The sequence below is a fragment of the Canis lupus genome, chromosome 15, assembly GCF_011100685.1.
Source record: "Canis lupus familiaris isolate Mischka breed German Shepherd chromosome 15, alternate assembly UU_Cfam_GSD_1.0, whole genome shotgun sequence".
Classification (NCBI taxonomy): Eukaryota; Metazoa; Chordata; class Mammalia; order Carnivora; family Canidae; genus Canis; species Canis lupus.
The window spans coordinates 49,767,304-49,780,394 of NC_049236.1; the positions used below are offsets into that span (position 1 = coordinate 49,767,304).

A 13,091-nucleotide genomic window follows, 5' to 3' on the forward strand; every position below is an offset into this window, starting at 1 on the left:
ATCTAGGGAATGCATGAAACTACCTTCCAAATATGCAAAAGGGTTCCATTCCATTTTCTGAACTTCAAAGAATATTCTTTCCTTGTTCAGTGCAGATTAGTCTAGACAATGGCATTCCTTGCCCTTTCTAAGTAAATCAGGCTTTATTCATGTCATCAAAAGAGAAATTTTACATGGCTTTCTAATTTTTCAGGCTGATTGAAAAACTCTGTGAGGATACAAAAGACATTAATTTGTTCATTTTCTTTCCAAATCTGGAGCCATTTGTTCTCTTGTTCCATATTGTAAGGCAAGTTAATATTCTCTTCCTTTTCTCAATTGTTCACAGTTTTGAGTTTTCATTGAATACACTATATGTTTACTCTTGGATTTTGACATTTTAATTATTGGGAGTATCTGATCACATATAATCTTAATGATGTTCAACAGCACCACCCAGCTCACATTTGTGCAGGATGCTGACAGAATGACAGGCAGTGGGAGCCAATATTGTGTTCTGCACAGATGATCAGTGAAGAGAAAGACAGACATAATGTGGTATCTCTTGGTTACTGTGCAGTTCCAATAGATACCTACTGTTTTACTCAGAGTTTTATTGGTTGCAGAGAATAGCAGCCTGCTCAGTTAACTTAAATAAAAATTTTAAAAACCTCAAAATGTGGGATTTAACAGCTGATCTTAGTGATATCAGGGGATCCATTAGGGACTAAAGCATGGGATAAAAAGTCAAGAATCAGGGGCACATTGCCTCCTCCGTTGTTCTGTCTTTCTCTACCTCTCTATTCCCTTTTCTCTTACATGGGCCAATATGTTTATACCTATTAGCACTGATGTGACCTTTGGTTTTAGGCTCATGTTACAGCCTGTATTTTTCATAAGTCAGATTCTTGAAAGGGACAATTTGACTGGGTTATTTCAACAGATGGATCTATTTCTCCTGGATCAGGTATCTATGCTGGGCTCACTGACCAGTCAAGGTTAGGGTCAGGGAAGATCTGGTTGGATATTGTATCTCCTGCATTGGTTCTTTGTTTGTGATCTGTTCTTTTCTATTTTCTGTTGTCTTTCATTACACATTTTGAAAGATTTCCTCATTTTTATCTTACATTACTTTCACTGAATTTTTATTTTGGTAATCATATTATCAAGATTATTTAAAAAGTATTTCATTAGGGCCACCTGGTTGGCTCAGTGGGCCTAATGTCTGACTCTTGGTTTCTGCTCTGGTCATGATCTCAGGGTCCTGAGACTGAGCCCCATGTAGGGGGCTCCACACTCAGTGGAGAGTCTGCTTGAGATTCTCTCTCTCCCTTGCCCTCTGCCCACTCACACGTCTCTCTCTAATAAATAAATAAAATCTTAAAAGAAAGTTCTTCATGATTCTTTAATCATTTTATTATTATTGTGTGCCATTCTTATTTAATGGTTGTAGTATCTTGTTGGAATCTTTGAATTGAATTCGAGTGATTTCCCTTTAAAGTGCTCTTTTGTTTTCCTGAATTAACTGTTTCATCCCGGCTTTTTTCTCCCTAATGTTACCAATTTTCCTTGTAGGCTTGGTCGCCTTTTCATAATAAAGAATGAGAGACTGGGAGAGTTTGCTCTACTATTTAAAAAATATCCGTATGTAGTTTTCTTACCCCAAGCTGTATGGTTCCTCTAAGCGGCAATTCCAAATAGAGTTGAGAGGCGGGGGCTGAGTGGTCACCTGGCAGCTTTGCTTCTTCCAAAAATGCCCTAATGAGGAGGATTTACTCTGAGGACCAAAATTCATGTCAGAAGCCTTCATGAAAGCATCTCTCACTCCCTACTGTCAAAACTGGTTCATTTCCTTTAGAGATGAACCCCAGATGTTTTGTCTGTCATTATACTTGGCCAAGCTACCTGGAGACTCTGTGAGAGGGTGAGGGAGCTGGTGTGGCAGTGGGAACTGTCATCGCGTCATCCCTGTATTTCCTGCTCTGTGTCATCCTCCTCACTCTGTGATACTTGTTGTCTCTGAGCCCAGAGTCTCCTCGGGATTCTGTGGAGCAGATTGTCTCCTTGGTGGCCCTTGAGTAGCTGCTTTCCCCTCATGCTCCATCTGTCGGCATGTTCCCATTTCCTGTTTCCTAGAATTTGTTGTAGTCTCTTGTCCATTTGAAGTTCTTTTCCAGCAAACCTTTTTTAATCTCTTAGAATTCTTCCGTTTTGTTTTTTGAAGCTTTCACTTCATTAGGAATTCAGGAAGGGCAACCAGGCCATCAACCATTTTGAAACTGAAGCCTTGCCAGGTTGTTTATTAAAAAGAAATAGCATTTGGCTTTTGGCTTTTATTTTACTTTTTGAAGTGAGAGATATACATATGTACATACATATACAAGAGAATATATCAGTGTATGTATAATTTAAAAAAAATAATAGAGTGAACTACTAGAACTGGTGCCTACTAGATAGCTTTAAATATTATATTTTTGGTACTTATGAAACTCTTATGTGTCCTTCCTTGATTGTGTCTTCTTCATTCCCTCTACCTCCTGTGGTAACCATTATCCTTTAATTTTTAGTCATTGCCTTTTTTTTTTCTTAAAAAAAAGGATGTGCCTTATGTGTATTTATCTCAAACAATATATTGTTTAATTTTAGCTCCTTTTCTTTGTAGAAATGAAATCTTATAACATGTATTCTTCTGTACTTTGTCGCTTTATTCAAGATTCTGTTTTTGAGACTTATCCATGTTTATTCATGAAGCTATATTTTATTTACTGCTGTATAGAATTGCATCATAAGAATACACCATATTGGGGCACCTGGGTAGCTAGCTCAGTTGGTTAAGTGTCTGACTATTGGTTAGCTCAGGTCATGATCTTGAGCCCTGGGCTCTGTGCTTAGTGGAGAGTCAGCTTGAGATTCTCTCTCTCTCTCCCCCCCCTCCTCCCCCTCCCCTCCCTCTGCTTGTATGTTGTCTTTCTGATAAAAATAAAATCTTAAAAGAATATACCATATTTAATTATCTTTTCTATCTCTGAGGGACACTTATGTTCAACTTTTTGCAATCATGAGAAAGATTGGTATGAACATAGTTCCTGTTGTATATATAGGAGAGTATTGTGTAAACCTAGGAGTGGAATTGCCAGGTCATAGAAATTATGCATGTTTAATTTTACTAGGTGATGATGACTATTTGCCAGTGGTTGTATCAGAATGTATGATGTAGCCTGTGGCTGAACAACACCTGTGATCAGATTTTTAAAAATTTTTGACTGTATGGTAGGTGTGAGATCATCTTATTGTATGTTTTAGAAATTGAGGTGTAATTTATGTTGTATAATTTACATTATTGTGACTTTAATTTTCATTTTCCTTATTATTAATGAGGTTAAAGATATATCTTCAAATGGCTATTAATTTTTCTGGCTTTCTTTTCTATGGAAGTTTGCCATGTTTTTCCAGTTAGTCTTCTCTTACTGACTGGTGGGTGTTTCTTCCATATCCTGGATATGTAAGTGTGTGCATGTATATATGCATATATGTCTATAATATGTGATGGAATTTATTTTTTTTTGGTAGGCAGAGTCCATTGCCAGGAGGAGGAGGAGGAAGTGCTCATGTCCAGTAGTCGATTTTCTGCCTGTATGATTGTGACATTCTCTCTCGCTTTCTGTTCATGATTGCTCTTGGACAAAATTGAGAAGTAAGTTTTGGCCCTTTAAACATTTTGGAGTCTTTTTTTCCTTGTTTCCTCCTGATTTACCTCTATTGTGGAAAAGTTTTGGCTGACATTCAGTGCCTCAGACGTTTTCTTTGGAGTGCATACTATGACAGTTGGAGGACGATGATTAGGATGCTGGGGACCGACAGGTCTGTTTCAGTGGTGTCACACCACAGGCTGCCCAGCACGCGGCCAGCAGGGGTTTTGGGTTATGAATACCAATCCAGATCTTTAATGTGAGACCATTGGTATTTTTCTTGACCCTGTAGTTAACAAATTTCAGAAATTTTATGAAATTTAATGGAAGATTAAGTTGGCTTGATATAAAATGATAGCATTAATTACTACCCAGTCTTCTCTCCATTTAACAGTGTACCCTGAGGTTAGCTTAAGGGACGTTTTCTCATAAGTGATGATATTTCTATAAATAAAAACTTCATGAAATGGTTAACATGTACGTCTTAATGTGTGTTTCACCATAATGTTAATTAAAAAAAACCCAAGGCTGGAAAAAAGAACTTTTTGGAAAATTTAGGATTCTAATAAGAATACAAAGATAATGCTGGGAAGGAACGGATATATTTTTGAGTGCAGAGGTCTTTCAAAAGTTAATTTGAATTACTGATACATGGTAACTAGCATTACTTCTTCTTAGGTAAGCTGCTTATTCTTTGTCATGGCTGTTCCTGTAAGAAGGTTTACTTTTTTTTTTTTTTTTTTGAGTTTTTGTAAATTTTGAAATGAATTTTCAAGAATTGTCTTTTCATTTGTCTTCTGTTGATACTATCACTTCCCCTCTGCTGTAGGCTCATGGGCCTTCTTTCATTTCCTGGAATCACCATCCTTTTTCTTCCTCAAGGCCTTCCCACAGGCTGTGTTTTTCCCCAGGCCTATTACATTTTATCTTAGTATTATTTTTAAATGTAGTAAAATATACATGTATTGGCTAAATTCTGTCTCCCCAAATTCTTACGTCAAAGTCCTAACCTCTAGTACCTCAGAATGTGGCTTGTATTTGGAGACAGGGGCCTTTAAAGAGGTTATTAAATTAAAATGAGACCATTAGAATGGGCCCTACTCTAGTATGACTGGTGTCCTGGTAAGAAGAGGAAATTTAGATACAGACAGTTGCTGAAGGAAAACCATGTGAGGACACAGAGAAGATGGCCATTGACTAGCCAAGGAGAGAGGCCTCAGAGAGCCCCAACCCTACTGATACTTTGATCTCACACTTTAGCTTCTAGAATTGTGAGGAAATAAATTTCTGTTGCTTAAGCCACCTAGTCTGTAGAACTTGGTTATGGTAGCCCTAGCAATAATAATATAATAATATAGCCCTACTATAATACATATAAATTTTACCATTTTTGCCATTTAAAAATGTGCAGTTCAGTGACATTAAGTTCATTCATGTTGTTGTGTAATCATCACCGTCACTCATTCCAGAACTTTGTTGTCTTGCAAAACTGAAACTCTGTACTCCATTCTGTCTTTCTCCCATTACCTAGCAACCACCATTCTAATTTTCTATCTCTGTGAATTTGACTGCTCCAGGTACCTCATATACATGAAATCCTAGTTTTCTTTTGTGATTGATTTATTATACTTCACGTAATATCACAAGGTTCATCCATGTTGTAGCATGTGTCAGAATTTCTTTCCTTTTTTTTTTTTAAGATTTTATTTATTTATCATGAGAGCACAGAGAGAGAGAGAGAGAGAGAGAGAGAGAGAGGCAGAGACACAGGCAGAGGGAGAAGCAGGCTCCATGCAGGAAGCCTGATGTGGGAATTGATCCTGGGACCCAGGGATCATGCCCTGAGCCAAAGGCAGATGCTCAACCGCTGAGCCACCCGGGCATCCCAGAATTTCCTTCCTTTTAATGACAGACTATTCCATTGTGTGTGTATATCTATATCATCTCTATCTCTATCTCTATATCTCTATATCTCTGTGTGTGTGTACATATCTATATACACACATCACATTTTGTTTATTGATTCATCCATTGATGGACATTTGGGTTGCTTCTACCTTTTGGCTATTGTGAATAATACTGCTATGAACATTGATGTACAGATATATCTTCAAGATCCTGCTTTCAGTTCTTTTGGGTATGTATTTAGATTTAGGATTGCCGTATCATGTAGTAATTCTATTAATTAATGCTTAATTTTTTAAGGAAGCACCATACTGGCTTTCATAGCAGCTGTACTAGTTTACATTCCCACCAGTAGTGCACAGGTATCAATTTCTTCACATCCTTGCCAACACTTGTTTTTAGTTTGTTTTTGTTTTTTAGAGATGGTATTTCTGGGTATCAAGTTTCAGGTATAATGTAGTGCCCTCTTGATTTTGTGGTAGGAAGGTAGTGATAAACTATGACCTTTTAATTATCACTAGGTTAATTAAAAATTTTTGATTCTCACAAGGCTCTGATGTGGCCTCTTTATGCCTCTAGATTCAGGCATATCATCTTGGAGTTATGGGTGTGTAAGACTGGCAGCCATTTTTTGCTCTATTTGGGCCAAGAACTCTGCTGCTGTAGGTAACTTTGGGGTCTGCTTGTAGAATATGGGACCAGCTATGGCAAAATGCAGGCATTTCTCACTGCAAAGACTGGAATAGCACTTTTGCAAAACTGAAAAGGGTAGTAAGTTTGTTACTCTCCCCACCCCCCAAACCCTAGCAAATTTTCATTTTTCCTAAGTGTTTACAGCTGTGTTTGTTTAAAACACTCATATACCTAACAATTACATTCCAGTGAAGAAAGTGGAGTTAGGCAAATTAGACCTCAGAAATCTCAAGCAGAGGTGGTCGTAGGACACAAGAATCCCAAGAGATGCGCTGATGCTTCCTGAAAGGCATTTTTGAAATCATGGAAGAGTGATGTTTGACCATAAATGTTCATTGCAACTGCCTGAAAGATTAAAGTCAAAGAGATTGAATTAGGAATATTTATAAACACACCCTTTAGCTTTAATTTGTGTGTGAAAATGAAACATTTGATGTGGGGTTTATTTTTCTTCACCCCAATGCAATTCTTGGTGGCTTACCGTGGCAAAACAGGAATCATCCTTTTACTGTGGTTTGGGACAGACGAAGCCACCCAGTCTCACTGGGAGGTCAAATTCCCATCCCATCCCTCCCCTTGCCATCCTCAACTCATCCCTCCCCTTGACATCCTCAACTCGTTTGTATAGATGATAATTTGACTCGGAAGCAGCTCAGTTTAGCAATTCCAAATTCACAGTGTTAATGATTAGTAGTAGCTTCCCAGCACCTGGTGGGATTAATTTTACGCGCACACTCCTATTTTTCCTTGCACATTTGTACACCCACCAGTTTGAGAATTCACAGTAAATATAATTAAAGCTATTGAAGCCAAGGAGCATAAGGACGTTGCCTCTATGATCAGCCAGTCTTCAGCGTCACTGTAATAACGCTGCTTTGTCTAAGAACCCTGAAGCCTCTGCTAGTGCCTCACAGCCTTTGTCAACTGAGATCTCCACCGCTGTCGTGGGAGGTGGGTAGGTCATCCCCCAGAAGGGATCAGCTGCTCTTGCCTCTTGCTGTTTGCTGACGGAATTCTGTATGGATTAGTAAAGCTGGACTAGGAGTCCGCAGCTAACATCACCTGACTCCCTAGGCTGATACAGGAGCTGGCGGGGATTTCATTGCTCTCTTGGGATGTGGCACCCCCAGGTCTGTTCTCTTACTTTGGGAGTCCAGGGCTGACTCAGGGGGAAGCTGCATCTTCCTCTTGGGCTTTGTGGCTTTTCTGAAAGCCTTCACCTCAGTAGCCCTGATCTTGGTCGCTGGGACCACATCTCAGTCTTCATTGTTACACATGAGACAGTGCTGCTTCTAAAGGCAAAGAAGCAGGAGGCTAGGTTTACCCTTCTGTTAATTAATTGGCTGATGAGTAATTTCACTTATGTTTAACAAATAGATATCAGAAGTCTGCTGTGTCAAGAGGGCCATGCCCAACTCAGTAGAAGTCTATGAAACAAATGGAAAATGTAGTTCCGACTGAAGGTAGCCTGGAGTATAAGCTAGAAGTGTTGAGGACTAGAGAATGCATCCAGCTGGCAGCAGAAAGGTCCCGAGCTTTGTGTGGTATAGAGGTCAGTGCTATGGAACTCTGGGGAGGAGAGGTGGTCATTAAACTTCTCGGAAGAGGTAATGAAGGCAAAGCAAAAGACTACCTGGTGGAGAGCTGCTTCCTGCACACTGACTTTTGACTCCTTAAGGCATGCGGCCCCTTAAAAGATATACCCTGATCCTCTGTAGTAGTCAGGTGTAGTATTGTTAAAATATATAAATAAATACTTTTCATCTGATAATGAAAGAAATAATATTTTTATAGAGCAGAAGTCTTGGAAAACACACACATACACAAGGAAGAAAACACCCTGTGTAATCCATTCCTCTGGAAATAATCACTGTTAACATTGTGGAGCATGCCCTCCTTTTTTCTTTCTGTGTAAATTACTTTAATTATATTTACTTTGGATTCTCAGACCAGAGGGTGTGCACATTCCATAACGAATAAATATGAGTTGGATTCATATAAGATCATTGTGTTTGTTTTGGTGATGGTCATTTTGACCTTGTCTACCTTTTATTTTGTAGTTATTTTGAAAAGTTTTGCAAACCTTGAAAGAAGCCCGTTTGTTTTCATTTTAGAGTTGAACAGTCTGGAGGTTAGGGAGTGCCAGCCCTCTGCCCAGTCAAGAATCTGTGTATAACTTTTGACTCCCCTAGAACTTTACTAGTAATAGTGGGCTGTTGGCCAGAAACCTTATCAATAACATAAACAGTTGATTAATACACATTTTGTATGTTATGTGTATTATATACTGTGGTCTTATAATCGAATAAGCTAGAGATAAGAAAATGTTATTAAGAAATCCATAAGAGAAAGTACATTTACAGAACTATAAAGAAATCTGTATAAGTGGACCTGTGCAGTTCAAACCCATCTCATCTCGTTCAAGAGTCAACTGTATTTTGAAGCAAACGATCTTGTTTTAAAGAGAATGTATTCAATGGATAGCCTCTCGGGAATGATAGGAGAGAGAGACTTTTTTAAAAATAAAAAGAATTATGGTTATTTAATTTTATACCATTCTCTCATATCTTTAGAGTCTTACAGAGTTTAATTTTTTTGTACCTTGTACAGTGTATTTTTTTCTCTGAAATGATGTATGTTATTAAGGTAGATGTTACTTGTATCTTTTTATCATTACTGGAAAATCTTTATGGGCTAAGTTAACAAGAAAAGAAAAAATATTAAATGTCAGGCAACTTAACTTTTTGATATGTACAAAGCTATGGGTGAATTTAAGACCTTGACCTCTGACAAGTGCATTTGGAACAAGAAATTGCCTGGGTAATGGCTTTCTGCACTTTGGGAAGAGCCTGGCTTTTGATGTATGTTTTCTGATCTGCTGGTATTATGTTTGCTCTGTCCATTTTGTTCCAGACCAGCAAAGCTAACAGTGGGATTCTGTGTTTTAGAAGAACCTCACAAATTCTCCATGTTTTGGAAGTTGTTACTGACCATAAAACTACAAAATAGAATTTATTCCTTTTTCCCCACCTGTCACCTATGTGCCTTTTGACTGATAGGTCTTAACCTTTTTGGAAATTGGTGACTCCTTGCTCTGGTTTTTAAAAGGGCATTGTTTTTAGAATAATGTCTAGCTACCCTAATTCTGTGATGTTTTTGTTTAAAAAAAAATTCCCATGTACCTCTGAGGCCTTTAGTTTGGAAAGAGAGAGATGAGTATCACAAACTTAGGGACCAGACAGGTACTATAATGACAATATAAGATTTTAAGGGCAAGTGATGAGGACTGTGACCGGCTGGAGAATGCTTACCCCTCCAAAGGTAATAAATAAACCAAGCAAAATATATTGTGACAGCCAGTTCACAAAGTTCAAATTTGGTCTGAAGGCTACCAGTTTATGCCATTTGTCCCTGTAGTAATAACAATAATTGGGTACTAATATAATGATAAACATAGCTAACATTTCTTGAGAGCTTACTCTGTGCCAGGCATTATATCATTCTGTCTTCACCATAAAGGGAAATGCTCTTATTATTCCCCATCTTAGAGATAAAATTGAAACTAGAGGTTATTTGTCCATGTCACAGAGATGGTAAGGAGCAGAGGCAAAGCCAGGTTTGTGTAGCTCTGGATCTCAGGCTTTGTGATTCTTTGGTTTTAGGCCTCAGAACTTTGAATTACATTGAGTGGGAAGAAAATTGTCAGTGGTGAAGCTACCCAAAGTTAAGCTTCCGGCTTGCTTTGTGGCCTTGGAGGAAAGTGGCAGGCCTGGGAGAAAGGGGTGGTGGTTTTGGTCCTAGAAGAAAACGCAAAAGCTGTATCAGGTCTGCTGCGGTGTGGACAGGTACTAGAAGAGTCTTCACTAGGTGCCTGGGGAGTTGATTACCTTGCCTGGGGGATAAAGTAATAGTTCCTGTGAGGTGCAGAAGATGGGTGTGGGGTTGGAATGAGTGCAGCATATAGGAGTGGAAAATCAGACCAAATGGAAGTTTGGTAGGAGCTTGTAATGTAGGTTTTGGCAGATGTGAGTAAGGTCCACTGGGATGTTTTGTACTGTTGGGTTTAACTGTGTATGAGCTGTAGAATAAAGAACTAAAATGTATGGGGTCTGAGATTTAATTCAGGGCTTCAGGTTACAGTGTACTTTAAAACCAAATGAGGTCCTCCCCACCACCCCCCAGCATTGGGTAGGGGAATGGGGGTGAGGGGGGTGGGGGACAGACTCAGCTGCCAGGTGTCCTGTTTGGTTATCTCAGCAGGGCCCCACTTGTGCCTCAGAGTGGCATTTCTGGGGCATAGCGGATCTGTATCAGGATCACTGGCATTTCCTGTGATATTTAGTAGCAAGAGAGTAATAAAGAAGGTCTCCTGACAAACCTTTGGTTGCTGAATTAACCAGCACGATCAAAATATTCGGCTGTGAACATAGCACCTTTAAACAAACAAGTCACTGACTGGTTGCACATTGTAGCTCTCAAAGCCTCTCTGTCTAAGTGACTTTAACTCAAGGAAATGAAAAGTAAAGCCAAGCTATTCCTAACCGGCAGCATGTGAACACGAACCCTAGCAAACACAGCAGCCTCTGTGAGAGGCCTGTCTGGATCAACAGAGCCTTAAAGAGAGTTAAAAAATTATATATATACACACACAAATGAAAGGACTGTGTCTTGACTTTATTTCCCCCAAAATGTGAATATACCACAAAAATCTGTGAGAAGGTAAGATTGATCAATGGAGTTTGCCTTCTGCAGCCTGAAGACTTTTAAATAGATACTGAAGCAGGAGGAAGCAGCCTTAGTTGGGAGAAACCTAATACTGCTAGAAGAAGGGTGGGGGCAGGGGTGGGACCAGAAATAGAGCCGAAGGGGTCTAGGGAAGCCCTTCTGTTGAATCATGTCCCTGGTTTAAAGTGATCGCTTTCCTAGAAGCAACTAGAAAAACTGGTCCAGTTTGTTTTTAGAGTTGGACGAAAATACTCATGTAAGCAGCTTCTGCCTTTGCAGCGTTTCCATCTGGAATATCATTTCAGAATGCGGCCAGATCGCAAGTGATTTATGTTCAGTAAACAAGATTATCTTCAGCTTCCTATCACGAAAGAGCAAACGGTTTGGGGGTTTACTTGCTGCTTTTCAGCCTTGTTTAATTGCTTGTTCAAGGTAACACTGCATTAATCTCCGTTATGTATCTCTAGTGTCAGGTTTACGGCAGTAGTTTCTGAAGCAAGAAACCAGATGAGGGGTTGAAGTATTAAAGACCCTTTTTGTGGAGCTACCAGGACTAGAACCGTTGCTTTAAGGGTGGCGATGGTGGGGTGAGAGTGAAGATGATGGGACAATCAGTTTCTTTCATTTTTTTGTATTATAGGACAGACGCTCTTAATTTTATGGGCAAGTGAAATAAAGGGAATCTCAAGCGTTTTGAATGCTTAGGATTTTTCATGTTTTAAGAATTTACTTTTTCTCTGCTATGGGAAACCCTTTTTATTGAAATTACGCATGTTTAGCGGAAAACAGCATTTCTTTTTGATTGAGGGTACATGTGAAAATGTGAATACTGACACGGTTTCTTTCAAATGTGTATAAAGATTTTAATGTATTATGTTAAATTAAAATGAAAAAAAAAAGATTTATTTATTTATGTATTTGAGTGGCAGGGAGAGGGAGAGAGAGTACCAAGCAGACTCCAAGCTGAGTGCAGAGCCTGCCTGGCACAGGGCTCAATTTCATGACTTTTCAATCACAACTCGAGCTGAAACCAAGAGTTAGACATTCAACTGACTGCCACCTAGGTGCCTCTTAATGTATTACATTTAAATGACATAGTTTTTTATAGGTATCCTGTTACTCTTCTGATTATTAGGTTTAAATATCTATGTGAGAGAGGTGTAAGCATTTTAGCAAAGGAATGATCATTTTGTCCTCAAGACAAAAAAAAATATATTTAGTGCATAAAGTTTAGGAAAATGGTGTGTTATGTATTTCATATTCACTGCAGATAAAAATAGTTGCATGTAGTCAGTAAGTCTAATGCTCTAGTAATCTGCTCCAACACCTCTTTGTAAATCTTGAATTGAAGGTCTCTTCCTAAACTGGTATCTTAATATTTTGAGTTTCATACCTTGCACACAGTGCAAACCAAGCAAAAGATAAAATGTGTAAAAGGTCGCTCTGCCTTTCAGATTGTATCAGCTATTTTGAATCTAATTCTTAAACTGTTCATGATGCCTTGGCAGCAAGCCATGTGCTTGTCATTTTATCTCATTAGAGTTAAGTCTAGTCCTGTCAAGAGCAGGTTTACTAGTCTTTTTTAATTGCCTGCTTAAAATTTCTCATTTCCAAAATCAGCTGAAGAATTTAAGATGGTGATAAGTGTGGGCCGAGGTCAAGTAAAAGTTCTGAGCAGATCAGAAGTTTACCACAGGAGGAAAATGCTGAGAGGCATGATTTCAGGCTGTCACGGAGGAGTGGCAGGTTGCTGAAGCATATTTGTGTCCAGAAGAATGGGGCAGGGTTTGAATTGTGTAGTTGCATGAAAATGTACACGGTGTTTATGGGACTAGTATATATGGGTTTTTTGGGGGTGGCATTTTTGCATTTTGCATTTCATTGCATTATTCCAGGGAACCAGAGGCTGAGTATCGGAGGATGGGAAGGTTGACAGTAAACATGAAGGTGAGGTGGAATCTGAAGGGGACAAGAGAGAGGGATGTGGTGAGCTGAAAATAATATGATGAAGGAGAGGGAGATTAGTCACAGAGGGAGTCTGCTGAGGGGCAGCAGTAGCAGAATCTACAGTAGGACAGAGAAGAGAGGCTACAATAAAAG

General features: G+C 39.0%; 1 protein-coding gene across 8 annotated transcripts in view; it reads left to right on the forward strand.

Moving 5' to 3' along the window:
• The window catches only part of FAM160A1 (family with sequence similarity 160 member A1), a 232,600-nt gene that overhangs the window by 36,243 nt on the left and 183,266 nt on the right, over positions 1 to 13,091 (forward strand). For 5 of the 8 annotated variants that reach the window (XM_038559018.1, XM_038559023.1, XM_038559024.1 and 2 more), the window contains exon 2: positions 3,550 to 3,673. The exons of 2 other annotated variants lie outside the window; for them this stretch is intronic. The gene's annotated coding sequence lies outside the window, so the exon portion shown is untranslated. Of the gene's footprint in view, positions 1 to 3,549; positions 3,674 to 5,193; positions 5,246 to 13,091 lie in introns of those variants that run through there. One more of the 8 variants, XM_038559022.1, reaches the window with a different exon arrangement.